The following is a 13,476-nucleotide window of genomic DNA, read 5'->3' as shown; positions in this document are numbered from 1 at the left end:
CGTAAATGCTGTCAAGATATGCGGGAAGCATGTGAACGCACATAGAACTAGTGGTACTGAGTTTTACACTATTTGCTTGCATAAGGTTGCTTTTCTACTTCATGCGCTAATCGGTCAACAAAAGCCATTACACAGTGAGACGTCCATGTCTTGGACGAGACTCGAACCCAGCACATTCAGTGTCGAGGACTCAACTCACCGAGGCGGCGTTTTGCTGCATATATCAGGGATGTCCATGGGTTGTAGAGTGCGGGCATATTATTAGCATGATCTTCCAAATAACCAATTAACTTCCAATTTGTACCTTGGCAGGGACAAACTAGCAGCCCTGACATTTGCAACAACATGTTGCTGTTGAATGGTATCCAGTGTGGATCTGGCATTAATATCCATCACATCTAATTACATTGCTCGTTAAGGTATATCGTCGATGGATTACACTAACATTAGACCCAGCCGTAGGGGCATGTCACAAACAAGTAGTGAAAATCATACTTGGTTATAATTATAATGATCATGAAAATTATTGGACTGGCAATGTATATATATATGTATGCATGTATGCGTATATTACGAGTATATATATATATATATATATATATATTTATTTGTGTGTGTGCGCGTGCGTACTTGTGTGTGTGTGTATGTATATATATGTCCACACATGGCACATATGGCTATTATTAATTGAAATGGTCGTTTTAATCAACGGTTGAGGCGAGACAGAGATGTCAGAACGTAAAAACCTTTGTTGTTAGCTTTGAGTATATGTTAGTGGTATTAATTGTATAGTACCTTCTATGGACAAATGGAAACTTTTTCTACAACGTGAAATTTGCGTTTGGAAGAATAACGTTTAGGAAAAAGCAATACGGTTGATTGTTGGGATCTTTCAGTGAAATTTGGTGGGTTTTTTTTGCCTACAACATTGTTTGTGACTACTTCAATTAAAGCAAGGCAGTTATATAATAAAGTAAAACATAAATAAAATGATAAAAAAATACTCGGTTAATCAAAGATGCTAGCAGATAAAAACAGGTTAAACAAACACATAAAGTACAAACTGAAATAAAATAAAGCATGAGTAATAATCATAAGAAGGGCATTTACACTTTTATCAAAATATTGAGCTAATTTCAACATAATTAATTCTGTATTATATTATTCTTATATTCGTCGTCGCCTTGTAACCAAGGGATCCCAGGTTCTATTCCCGATGCAGGCACATAGTGGTTCGAATTCCACTTTAAACTGTAGGCCCAGTCCTGATTAGCTTTACTGTGACTTAAAACACCTAATCAATCAATCAATCAATATTATTCTTGCATTCTGCTACTCTCGTAATGTTGATATTGCTATGGATACCACATAACAAATTTTGAATGGCTTTCAACAAGGGTATTGAAAATCCAATATATTTTTTTTCTAAAAAATGCAAACGTATTGAATGGCAACTTGCCTCTGAGTTAGCGAGATATCCATCCATTCATGTCTTATCGACGATAAATGCAAATTCGTTGCCATGCTCCCCTAGGCTGTAGCCTGTTCCTGGAATTAGAGCTTTTGTGTTTGTAACTGGAGCCTCCAGCTGTGTCCATCACAAAGTCAAATGTGCACAGATACCTCATTTGCCTTTTCCATCCTCCAGTTTGCAAACATAGAGAAGAGTACTATCACGTCTGTGTGTGTTTTTTCGCCGTATCTAGCCGCAGGCAGTGTATGGATTCAAAATGTAGCAGGTCGAAAAAAAATAACCATGAGATCAAACCATCTGTATTACTCATCGAGTTGAAGCTAATGCCTAATTATTGCAGATCTCTATTGAGCGTCTACTGAAAAATTATTTAATCTTTAATCTCCAAATGCTACCAATCAACAATTTGTTCGCAAAATACAAATATAAAATCGAGCGTGGAATTAGAAATACCCTGTCATCAGATCTCGCTTTTTGTCTTTATTCGCTCCTGTCCCTCTTAACTTTTCTGTTCCTCACCAGAGTACTAGTGTAGAAGAGAACGGTTGTATCCTAATTGCGAACAGTGCCTAAATGGTCGTAAAATAAATATTCAAAAATAATTCCATACCCTAATTGCGAGCACCTGGAGAGTGGTGACATCGTAAACTTACATATTTTTTTAAAAAAAAATTGACTACGTAACTAAAATTGTTTTTAATAATTGCATTATTAATTGATGAAGCTCTTTTCAGTTAAGTATTGTTCATTATTTAATTGCATAAAGAAGGTCACACTTTCATTATTGAATTGTATATACTTCGACGTCAACATTCATCATGTTGGAATTGCCACATATTTTAATTTAATTCAATGTGAATTGCAACTCTTGAAACAGTTATCCTAATTCACTGACAAGCCTCAAGTGTGGAAATGACTTAAAGAGACTCAGTAACTTAGAGTGGTCAAAAAATAGAAAAATGTGTTCGCAATTAGGACACAACCCTTCTAGGTAATATAGTGTTATTCGTGTTCAGCTAGCAAGTGTTCGCAATTAGGACTGTTCGGAAATTGAACTGTTCGCAATTAGAACGACACCGAAGGGAACGGTGGAGAAACACCAATTTCCATGTTCGTAAGTAAATTTACAGTGAAATTACGATCCAAGATCTATTGTATTTTTAATTTTATTAAAGTATAAACTGTTCATATATAAGCAACGCAATCTGTCGTCGTGTTGCATACATTTGCAAAAAATATTCTGCAAGAGTTTAAACTATTTCCGATAAACGTTTCCCAGTGTCGTCTAAAATTCTCTGTGCTAGAGGGTTATTATCTTCTAATGTACGGTACAATCATGCTGATGTATTCTGTTTGATTCACTCTCAAACTAGGAACCGTTGTCAGCCTTTTGACTCTGTTCGTGCTGCAACGAGTAGTTACTATAAAAATGCATTGTGTATTCGCAGAACACGCTGGATCAAAGTGTTGGATGAAAAGAGGAAATAATTTCCATGCAATCTACAACCAGCAATTTTTCAGGCAACTATTTATGAAGCAGTAATTGAATGTCATTTATAGACTCTTGAAGATCATTCCACACAGATAATTACATGACTTGACCGTTTGTAATTGTTGTATCGTAATTAACATAGCCACCATAATTTTTAACACACACAGTCTCCATAGGTGATCGTTATCTAAAGGTCCAAACATTGTGCTGTCTGTGGCTCTCGCAAATGGCAACATGAGGACACAATCTTCCCAGAAATCCTCAGAAGAGACGCAAACGTCCAAAACGTTTTCTTTATTGGAAGAAAAGTTTCTTGTCTTTCGCGCTTGCAACTGAGAGTGTTGTATTTCCTTATTTTAAAACTGAACACGGAAACAATATTAACAATTATTTACAAATATAAAATTTTGTTACGAATCTTGAAGTTGAAGCAGTTGTCTACCCCGAAAAGAGGACATTTCTTCATTTTTCTAAAAGCCGGCCCGGACCATTTTTAGGGCCCGGAAAAGAGGATATGTTCGGGTTAAAGAGGACTTCTAGTAACCCCTAATTTCGCAAATTAAGCCGGCTTAACTGGTCCTGCAAAATTTCTCGGTATTATTAATATTCGATAATATTAACATGTATGTACACACACACACAATGGTAGTTTCTTCTTTGGGCAATATTTGTTACGATTAGTAGTCAGTTAATACTACAAAGTTTATTGAGAGCCATTAGTGGAGAAGTACCTTGTATTTTGCGGATAATGTAACATATCAAAGCTCTTGCTTTAGACTCACCTTGATGAATGCAATGGGATAAGTACCCGCTTATTTCTATCCTTAACCGCCCTCCTTAACCCACAAAACAATCTGTTGATAGCATTTATATACTAGATACATCCATCGACACCACATCTAAGATTTAATCAGGTCAACCTAATACCGGTATTCTTTTGTTTTAATATCTGAATTTCATGAATACTTAGACTTATGTGGTTCTTAGCAGGATGTGGCGGTTTCTCGGATTCTCGAAAGCTTTTTGTGTAAATACTTGTTATTATGCAACATACATTTCCGATTTAACCTAAAAAAGGTAAAAAGGTAAAGTGCTCCCCTGTGCATAGCACTACGCCATGAAGGCGTATAGGGGGTGTGGGGGTAACGCCACACACTTTCTTGATCCGGTCGTGAGTGGGGGTGATGTGATCAGCATCACGCCCCTGACCGCCTTTACCCCCCAGGGTTTCCCCCAGGTACCCATGTTATTCGACGCTGGGTGGGCGCCGGGGCCGCTTCCATCGTTAGAAAAGTTCCCGGATTCGAACCCGGGACCTTTAGCATGGTAGTCAGACGCGTTACCGACTGAGCCACCGCGGCCACTAATACCGGTATTGTGTGTGTGTGTACATACTAGGGATGGCCAAACGGATCCGGATCCGAAAAATCCGGATCCATTCGGATCCGGATCCGGATCCAAAAGTTACGGATCTGGATCCGGATCCGAGAGTTCCGGATCCGCGGATCCGGATCCAAAAATTTCGGATCCGGATCCGAAAGTTTCGGATCTGGATCCGGATCCGAAAATCCGGATCCGGATCCGAGAGTTTCGTATCTCAATCCCATTATAATATTACCACACCTTAGTCCTAAAAGAATTTTTTTCAAGTGTTGTTCCTAAAATACTTTGCTACGCATCGGCTAACACACTCGTGCACAAATGTCCGAAGTGATTTTGTAAATGCCATTGAAACGAATATGTATTCATTCGAATGTATTGGAAATGAAAACACACATAAATGTGAGACATTCTATTCCAGGATGAAACCTTTAACACATATAACAAGATAGAAATGTTATACAAAAATTATACAATTGTTCTACAGTTACAGTTTTACAAATTAAAATAAAACACTATAATATATGCAGTGTTATATAATTTCAAAGTGTAAGACTAACAAGGGAGGTTATCTAAGTGTCCCCCTCCGATTTCCATGAAACTTGGCAGTATAGTGGGGCCCAAAGGAAGAATTAGGTGTTTTTTTGTTTCAGCTAAAAAACGGTTTTAGGGGGCAAAACCCCCTCAAATGTCAAGATGAGGACAAATTGAAGTGAGGATCTGACCCCTGTGTCTTTCCGATTTCCATGAAACTTGGCAGGTGTATAGTGGAGCCCAATGGAAGAAATACGTGTTTTTTTGTTTCAGATAAAAAACGGTTTTAGGGGGCAAAACCCCCTCAAATGTCAAGATGAGGACAAATTGAAGTGAGGATCTGACCCTGTGTCCCCCTCCGATTTCCATGATACTTGGCAGGTGTGTGTATAAACGGGCCCAAATGAAGAAATACGTGTTTTTTTTTTGTTTCAGCTAAAAAACGGTTTTAGGGGGCAAAACCCCCTCAAATGTCAAGATGAGGACAAATTGAAGTGGGGATCTGACCCCTGTGTCCCCCTCAGATTTCCATGAAACTTGGCAGGTGTGTGTATAAACGGGCCCAAATGAAGAAATACGTGTTTTTTTGTTTCGGCAAAAAATTTGTTCTAGGGGGCAACCTCCTCTCAAATGTCAAGATGAGGACAAATTGAAGTGGGGATCTGACCCCTGAGTTCCCCTCCGATTTCCATGAAACGTGGCAGGTGTATAGAGGGGCCCGAAGGAAGAATTACGTGTTTTTTTGTTTGAGCTAAAAACTGTTTCAGGGGGCAAAATCCCCTCAAATGTCAAGATGAGGACAAATTGAAGTAAGGATCGGACCCCTGTGTCCCCTCCGATTTCCATGATACTTGGTAGGTGTGTGTATAAACGGGACCAAATGAAGAAATACGTGTTTTTTTGTTTCGGCTAAAAAACGATTTTAGGGGGCAACCCTCCCTCAAATGTCAATATGAGGACAAATTGAAGTGGGGATCTGACCCCTGAGTTCCCCTCCGATTTCCATGAAACGTGGCAGGTGTATAGAGGGGCCCGAAGGAAGAATTACGTGTTTTTTTGTTTGAGCTAAAAACTGTTTCAGGGGGCAAAATCCCCTCAAATGTCAAGATGAGGACAAATTGAAGTAAGGATCTGACCCCTGTGTTCCCCTCCGATTTTCATGAAACTTCGCAGGTGTACAGAGGGGCCCAAAGGAAGAAATACGTGTTTTTTTGTTTCGGCTAAAATACTGTTTTAGGGGGCAAAACCCGCCTCAAATGTCAAGATTAGGACAAATTGCCGTGGGAATCATCTGACCCCTGTGTCCCCCTCCGATTCCCATGAAATTTGACAGGTGTATAGAGAGGCCGTATGCCCCCTGTTTCTTCCTATGCCATATTTACGTGGTTTCGGGGTCAGATCCCCATTTCAATTTCTCCTCATCTTGACATTTGAGGGGGGGGGGCTCTATACACCTGCCAAGTTTCTTGGAAATCGGAGGGGGAGACAGACCTCCCTAGTAAGTAAGTGTATTAATTAATTACAAATCGCGCACGCGAGCACACACACACACACACACACACACACACACATATATATATATATATATATATATATATATAAAGTAAAGTGCTCCCCTGTGCATAGCACCACGCCATGAAGGCGTATAGGGGGTGTAGGGGTAACGCCCCACACTTTCTTGATCCGGTTGTAAGTGGAGGTGATGTGATCAGCATCACGCCCCTGACCGCCTTTACCCCCCAGGGTTTCCTCCAGGTACCCATGTTATTCGACGCTGGGTGGGCGCCGGGGCCGCATCCATCGTTAGAAAAGTTCCCGGATTTGAACCGGCCGGGGATCGAACCCGGGACCTTTAGCATGGTAGTCAGACGCGTTACCGACTGAGCCACCGCGATATATATATATATATATATATATGTGTGTGTGTGTGTGTGTGTGTGTGTGTGTGTGTGTGTGTATTATATATATATGTAGAATAGCAGGTAACAATATGTTATAAGCACATTCTTACTTTCCAAAGAAGCGCATGTGGGATGGCAAAACGGATCCGGATCCGAAAATTCCGGATCCGTATCCAAAAGTACCGGATCAGGATCCGAAAGTACCTGATCCGGATCTGAAAGTACCGGATCCGAAAGTTTTGGATCCGGATCCGAAAATTCTGGATCCGGATCCGAAAGTTCTGGATCCGGATCCGAAACTTCCGGTTCCGAATCTGAAAATTCCGGATCCGAAAGTTCTGGATCCGGATCCGGATCTGAAAATTCCGGATCCGCAGATCCGGATCCGAAAAATTTTAGGATCCGGATCCTAAGGATCCGGAACCAACCGGATCCGAATTTCGGATCCGCCAGGATCCGGATCTGGCCACCCCTAGTACATACATGTTAATATTAACCTAGCGGTGACTAATACTGTTTTTAACTTTTTGAGAAGAGTTGGCCTCTTACACTTTCTGAGGAAGTTTTTAGACCAACCTTCTTAATGTGTTGTGTTTGTCCTGTTCCTTTACAGCCTTTCACATTTAACCCTTCTCAACGGGCTCTTAAGGGAGATTTCACAACGAACCGACACTTGTCGCTTGAGGATTTTACCAATCAAAAACAGACATGTGCCGTCTGTCATACAGCTACGGTGTGAAAACGTTACTGTTGTTTGGCTCTTTCCCAAGTTACTTTTCGTCGTCACCTTGTAATCAAGGGGTCCCAGGTTCGATTCCCAGTGGAGGCACATAGTGGTTCGGATCCCACTTTAAACTATAGGTCCAGTCCCGATTAGCCTTACTGTGCAAAAAAGTGGACTTAAAACACCAAATCAAACAAAATCACTTGTGTCGCGTGTCGCTTCGGTCTGAAACCTCCCTCCAACTTCCTTTTAAGGTATATAAAGTAAGAGGATCTATTCGTGGTATACTTTGAAGGGTGCAAAATGGCTATGCGTGCCGACGCAGTTAAAATTTTAACTCATTCATTCATCCAAAACTTATAAAAGTTCGATCTTCATGCTCCAGAGTACATTTGAGAAACGTCGCCATGTAAACAAAAGCGACATTCATTTGTTGACGTATTTGCTCTGCTGAAGCAAACACCGTTCTAGAGCAACCGGAAAATTTCCGAAAGCGTCATCTGCCGGAACATGCCGAAAGCAGGTACCCCGGAAGAGCCGGATCCATGGAGGAACTTCCTTCGTTGTTTCGGGGCACACGTGCCGCGAGTTAACAACTGTGAAAATTGCAGTCTAGGGGAAACGGTTGTCAAAATTTCAATTTTCTGCATGGAGGAGGAACCGGGAATAAAAATAATATATGCCGAGGGCGAAGAACAGAGAATGGGGCACGGACTGTGCTGCTGCAATTTTCGGTGCGTTGTTAGAGATATGCGAAATGATATTCCACGGTGGTAATGCATATGGACTACGTTTCCAAGTTTGAGCAGCGTGGCTCAAATTAGATAAATTGGACGTTAAGGAATTGCGAACGCGGTTGTAATTAAGGTTACGATTCTTGGGACACCAGAGGAAAGCAATTATTTCTATTTGACTGTGTATTTCATGGGAGGTCAAGTTTGGTTTAACTCTGATATGACATTTTCGAAACTTCTTTTTCTTGTCCGACAGTGTTCGATTTGACATGTTCATACCCGAAAATTTCGCTTTTAATTCATAATTTCCCCTCTCGTCTCTTCCGAACGTGGTTCTTCTATTGTCATAGTGATATCTCGTGATCCTTGCCTTCACACGTCGTGATGCTATAGAATATGACGATGTTAAAAACAAAGGTTTTATCAGATGCTATAGAATATATCGATGATATAACGAAGGTATATAGAATATATCGATGATATATGGACGGTTTTATCAGATCCTATAGAATATATCGATAATATAACAAGGTTTTTCCAGATGCTATAGAATATAACCATGACATAACAAAGGTTTTATCAGAAGCTTTAGAATACATCGATGATAATACAAAGGTTTTATCAGATACTATACAATATTTATTTATTTATTTATAAGCAATCCCATAAAAGAGAAATGCTCCAATTACAATGGAATATCACAAACCCAATACTCACATTATGCAACACAAGAAAAATAAAAAGATGAAAAGTACAATACAAAATACAATACAATATACCCACCGACAAACATAATACAGCAAAAGAAAAATTATAAAACTAGAATAATACTATAGTACCAATATACATACATGAAGCTAAAGCTTCAGACTTCAAACAATATAACGAAACTCAATATTAATGATAATGATATCAATGATAAAACAAAGGTCGCTTTCTGGGTGTCTAGGTTAACCAGAAAAATTATGTGATGAATGTAATCATATATCCTATCGTGGATTGAAGACAAAATTCATGGCCACATAACATAGAACTCTGAAATTTGGTGAATCCACTATCCAGACCATGGGAAAGAGGATGGCGATAAAATAGTTCAATTTTCCGCCACCAGGTTGAAATGTGGCGCTGTACTTCCATGATGGGTTGTAATAATGACGTAAACTGCTACAATTGGTTATGGATTTGCCTTCCTTGGAATCTTGCAACAAACGAGAGATTATTTTCTCGCAACTTCCAGCCACTAAGAAATGTCTTTCTAATTAATAACTCAGCTAAATCACTTAACGTGAGTGCTGAACAAGAGTTCGGAAGTGATCACCATGCCATTAAATAAGAAAGAACGTGCATTGCTGGTGAAGTTGTTTTATCAGAACGGTAGTAATAGTGCAGCTGCATTGCGAGGTTATCGTCGTGCGAAAGGACTTCGAAAGGGGCCTAGGACGACGCATTATTACAGCGCCACATTTCAACCTGGTGGCGGAAAATTGAACTATTTTATCGCCATCCTCTTTCCCATGGTCTGGATAGTGGATTCACCAAATTTCAGAGTTCTACGATGCCTCAAACAGGCTACAGGGAGGAACGGAGAGAGCATGGATTCAACACTCACAAACACACACAGACACACATTATCTTGCGTTGTTTTGTGTATTTTCGATATTACGCTCAGAAGTAAAAAATGTGTCCCCCCGTAAATTTTTAGTAGCGAGAATTTTTTTAGGACAATATTGTTGGTTTTTAAATCCGCCTGCAATTTTTTATCTTCGGATAGAAAGATTTTAATGAAAAATGTCAGTGGTTTAATTCTTTTGACATGTGATTCAAAGAGGAGGAAGCGGCAATTGAAAGAGGAAGCAACACGACACTCAACGAGGGGAAGGGGGGAATCTGCTTTTCCTTTTTCGGCAGACGGATGTACGCATTCGTCTTCCCGTCCGCCTAGAAGCTCCTTTTCATTGATGATGGTTTTTGCGGCAACATTTCAACGTCGGCTGCAGGCGGCGCTTCTAGGATACCCCGAGCACGGAGGTGGAACAAACACGTTGTTCTTTCGCGAGCGGGACACCTTTGCTTCATTGAGAAATGCCCGACGGCGACAAGCGAAAAATTGGCCTTCCCCGGACCATTGCGGTCGGCTTTGTGTATTGCAGATATGGCGCCTGCCATTTTTTGGCGGGAGCGAACTAATCGAGGCGGTGTCGACTTTCAGACTTGCAATTTGTCTTCTTCCCTTGCTCATGGGCCTGCGTGGTTGAGATGCTGTCGGACTGGGAATAAGTGAGGATTGTTATTTACTTCTGTTGTATTGTATCAAGCTGTCTGCTATCCCCTGAAGACGTATGTTTTCTCTGGAAAGTCCCATTCTTCCCGAACAATTCCTGCAAGAATGAAAAACAAAAACTAGATGGGATACATATAGAGAGCGTACCAAAAGTCTCTGCAGTACAGGCTTTGTCAAAGTATGACGAGGCTGCCAGAAAAGTTGCTACACCCTGTTTATTTTTACCACATATAATGTTTTATTTAGTATTATTTTCATAGTATTTGTTTGCTTTAATATTGTTAGTGTTGTTATTAATTTTATAATTTTGGTTGTATGTTGATCAAAAGCATTTTTGGAAACTGAATATATTTCCGATATCGAGAGATATCCAGAACTGTCTAATCCTTTGTTGAATTGGTTGCCAGGACAACAGAATGTGTGGAGATTGAATGGATTGAACGTTATTGGAGTTGTGAGAGGTGATGCCAGTTAGACAACAACATGGAGGCATTTTATTTTAAAAAATATTACGCGTTCTGGTTCCATTTCCGATATCAAGGTCTACATTAATCTGTGAGCCTCGTACTGCAGTTATTTGGATACTTTATAGTTTCACTCGAAAACATCGGATTGCAATCTAATTCTAAACACTCATAACTCTCACAATTATTTAGACGTCATACTGTCATAAGACCAGAATGGACAAAAGCACTCAGTAAGAAGTCAATAGTGTTTCGAAGAATGTGGACGTTGGTAATCATCATGTTGGAACATACCATATACATATAATTGCTTGTGATAATACAGAAGTACTTGAAGTACAGGCTTTGTCAAAGTATGACGACACTGCACCAACTCTTTTTTTGTCGAAATGACAGCGCGTGCCGCAGTTGACAATCCAAAGTGTTGTCCACACCTTGCCATTCTTCTCGTCTTAGCTGAGAAGTCAAGATGAGTTCGTTAATCGTTTCATGTATACGTCAATTATGCAAGCATAGCTGTTATTGGTATCGAATATGACGAAAATAAGAGGTTGCTTCATGGTAAAGTTCTAAACATTCCAAAAATAATACCCGAGTTCCATATTTCAACTAACTTAATAAAACTAGCAACTGTCGATCTCCGTGGCGGATTAGTTTAACACAGCACGCTACAACTCCAGCGGTCCCGAGTTTGAATCCCGTACCACTCTAAACCAGTGCCTCTTTCCCGCCTGTTCTATTTGGTGGATGGAAACTGACAAGAGCTTTGCCACCTTTGAACTAGCCTTTTTTTGTAGGTGTGTGCTTTCTCCTGCGATAGGTGTCGTCATAACCTGTCCAGGAGAATACTTAGATTTAACTAAAATTCTTGAAATTGTAAATTATTTTTTCTTATCAAGTTCAGCCAAGAAATATTGCACCATATGTATCAAGAGTGTGGTTGACCACACCCTTCATACCACTCCGGCACATCAATACCTGATTCCGAGCACGTATATACTTTGCTCTTGATGCAAACACGCAGAAATAGACTGATGGATGTCAAATCAGGAAGCATTGCAAAGATCTTCGCAAACGACCTACTGGTTGGCGTTGAAAAATGAAAAGTCTCTCACATACTTAGCTCATTCGTTGTCGCCATGGTGCTCCAAAGATTCGCTTTTACTTTGGTTGGCGATGGAAAATTCTCTTGTCTCCCTGCAATATTGAATTCTGTCATGGAGGTAGCATCCTCACCATAATAATGGGGTTGATTCTAGGGATGGTCACAAATACGGATAACGGATATCTGGATTTCAAATTATCCTATATCCGTTTTAGATGCAACGGATAATTTGAATAGAACAGATTTGATGAAGGGTTTGTAGAAAATCCGTATAGTGAAATACAAGAATGACGAATAGAAGAATATGTGGATAGTCCGTAAAACGGATAAACGATAAAACTGTTCGGATAATACACACTTTCGGATAATCCGATAATTCAAATATCTGCATAATTAGGATAATCGAAATATCGGACATCCGGGTAATTTGGATACCAGGATAATTGTTATATCCGGTTATTAGAATATATACACTATCTGGCCATTCGTCACCGGACACTTGGAACGAGTACTTTAATCCGGTTTCAGGCGTCCGTCAGTATCGTGTGGGGCCACCTTTCGCAGCAAGTACAGCCGCAACCCTCTGAGGAAGACTGTCCACGAAATTGCGATAGGTTTCGACGGGAATCCTGCTCCATTCCTCTTGCAAAGCGGCGAACAACTCTTTAGTGTTTTTTGGGCGGTGTGGCCTGGCTCTCAACCGGCGCTCCAACTCGTCCGAAAGATGCTCAATCGGGTTGAGATCAGGACTTTGGGCGGGCCAATCAAGTTTTTGCACACCCATATCCTCGAACCACGTGTTGATCACACCTGCCGTATGACATGGGGCATTGTCGTGCTGAAACAGATAAGGACCACTACCGAATTGTGCCCACAATGTCGGTAGCGCAGAATTGTCCAGGATCCTTTGGTATGCATCTGCATTCATGTTTCCACGCACTAACACAAGAGGACCAAGACCATACCAGGAGAAGCACGACCACACCATGATGCCACCTGATGGGGTGTCCGGTGACGAATGGCCAGATAGTGTATATTTGAAATCAGGATAGAAAAATTATCCAATATCCTGAAAAAATTTTACCCGTATTTGGTCATCAGTAGTGTAATTGATGCTATTATAAACCCGAGAAAGTATGAGCCCCCTCAGATTGATTTGGCTACACTTAAAACTAGCTCAAGATGTGCATATGAGCTTATTGCTCAAGTGTGGTACTCTGTCTAATCCAAGATTTTTGTAAAAATGCCCTCGGGAATTTCCCGTGAAAGTATGAGCCCCCTCAGATTGATTTGGCTACACTTACAAAATCTACATCTGTCAGATTGTTGTCCATAAGCCTGTTTAAAATATGCCCCTCTTGATATTGTTTTGGATACACTTAAAATT

At 40.4% G+C, this 13,476-nt stretch overlaps 1 protein-coding gene across 1 annotated transcript in view; it reads left to right on the top strand.

Moving 5' to 3' along the window:
- LOC146001273 (metabotropic glycine receptor) overlaps window positions 1-13,476 on the top strand; it is a 981,963-nt gene that overhangs the window by 51,244 nt on the left and 917,243 nt on the right. The gene's annotated exons all lie outside the window — the stretch shown is intronic.

This window comes from Lepisma saccharinum, chromosome 17 (genome assembly GCF_977018435.1).
Source record: "Lepisma saccharinum chromosome 17, izLepSacc3.1, whole genome shotgun sequence".
NCBI classification, from domain to species: Eukaryota; Metazoa; Arthropoda; class Insecta; order Zygentoma; family Lepismatidae; genus Lepisma; species Lepisma saccharinum.
Note: the sequence above shows the minus strand (reverse complement) of the source record. Positions and strands in the feature narration are given on the sequence as shown.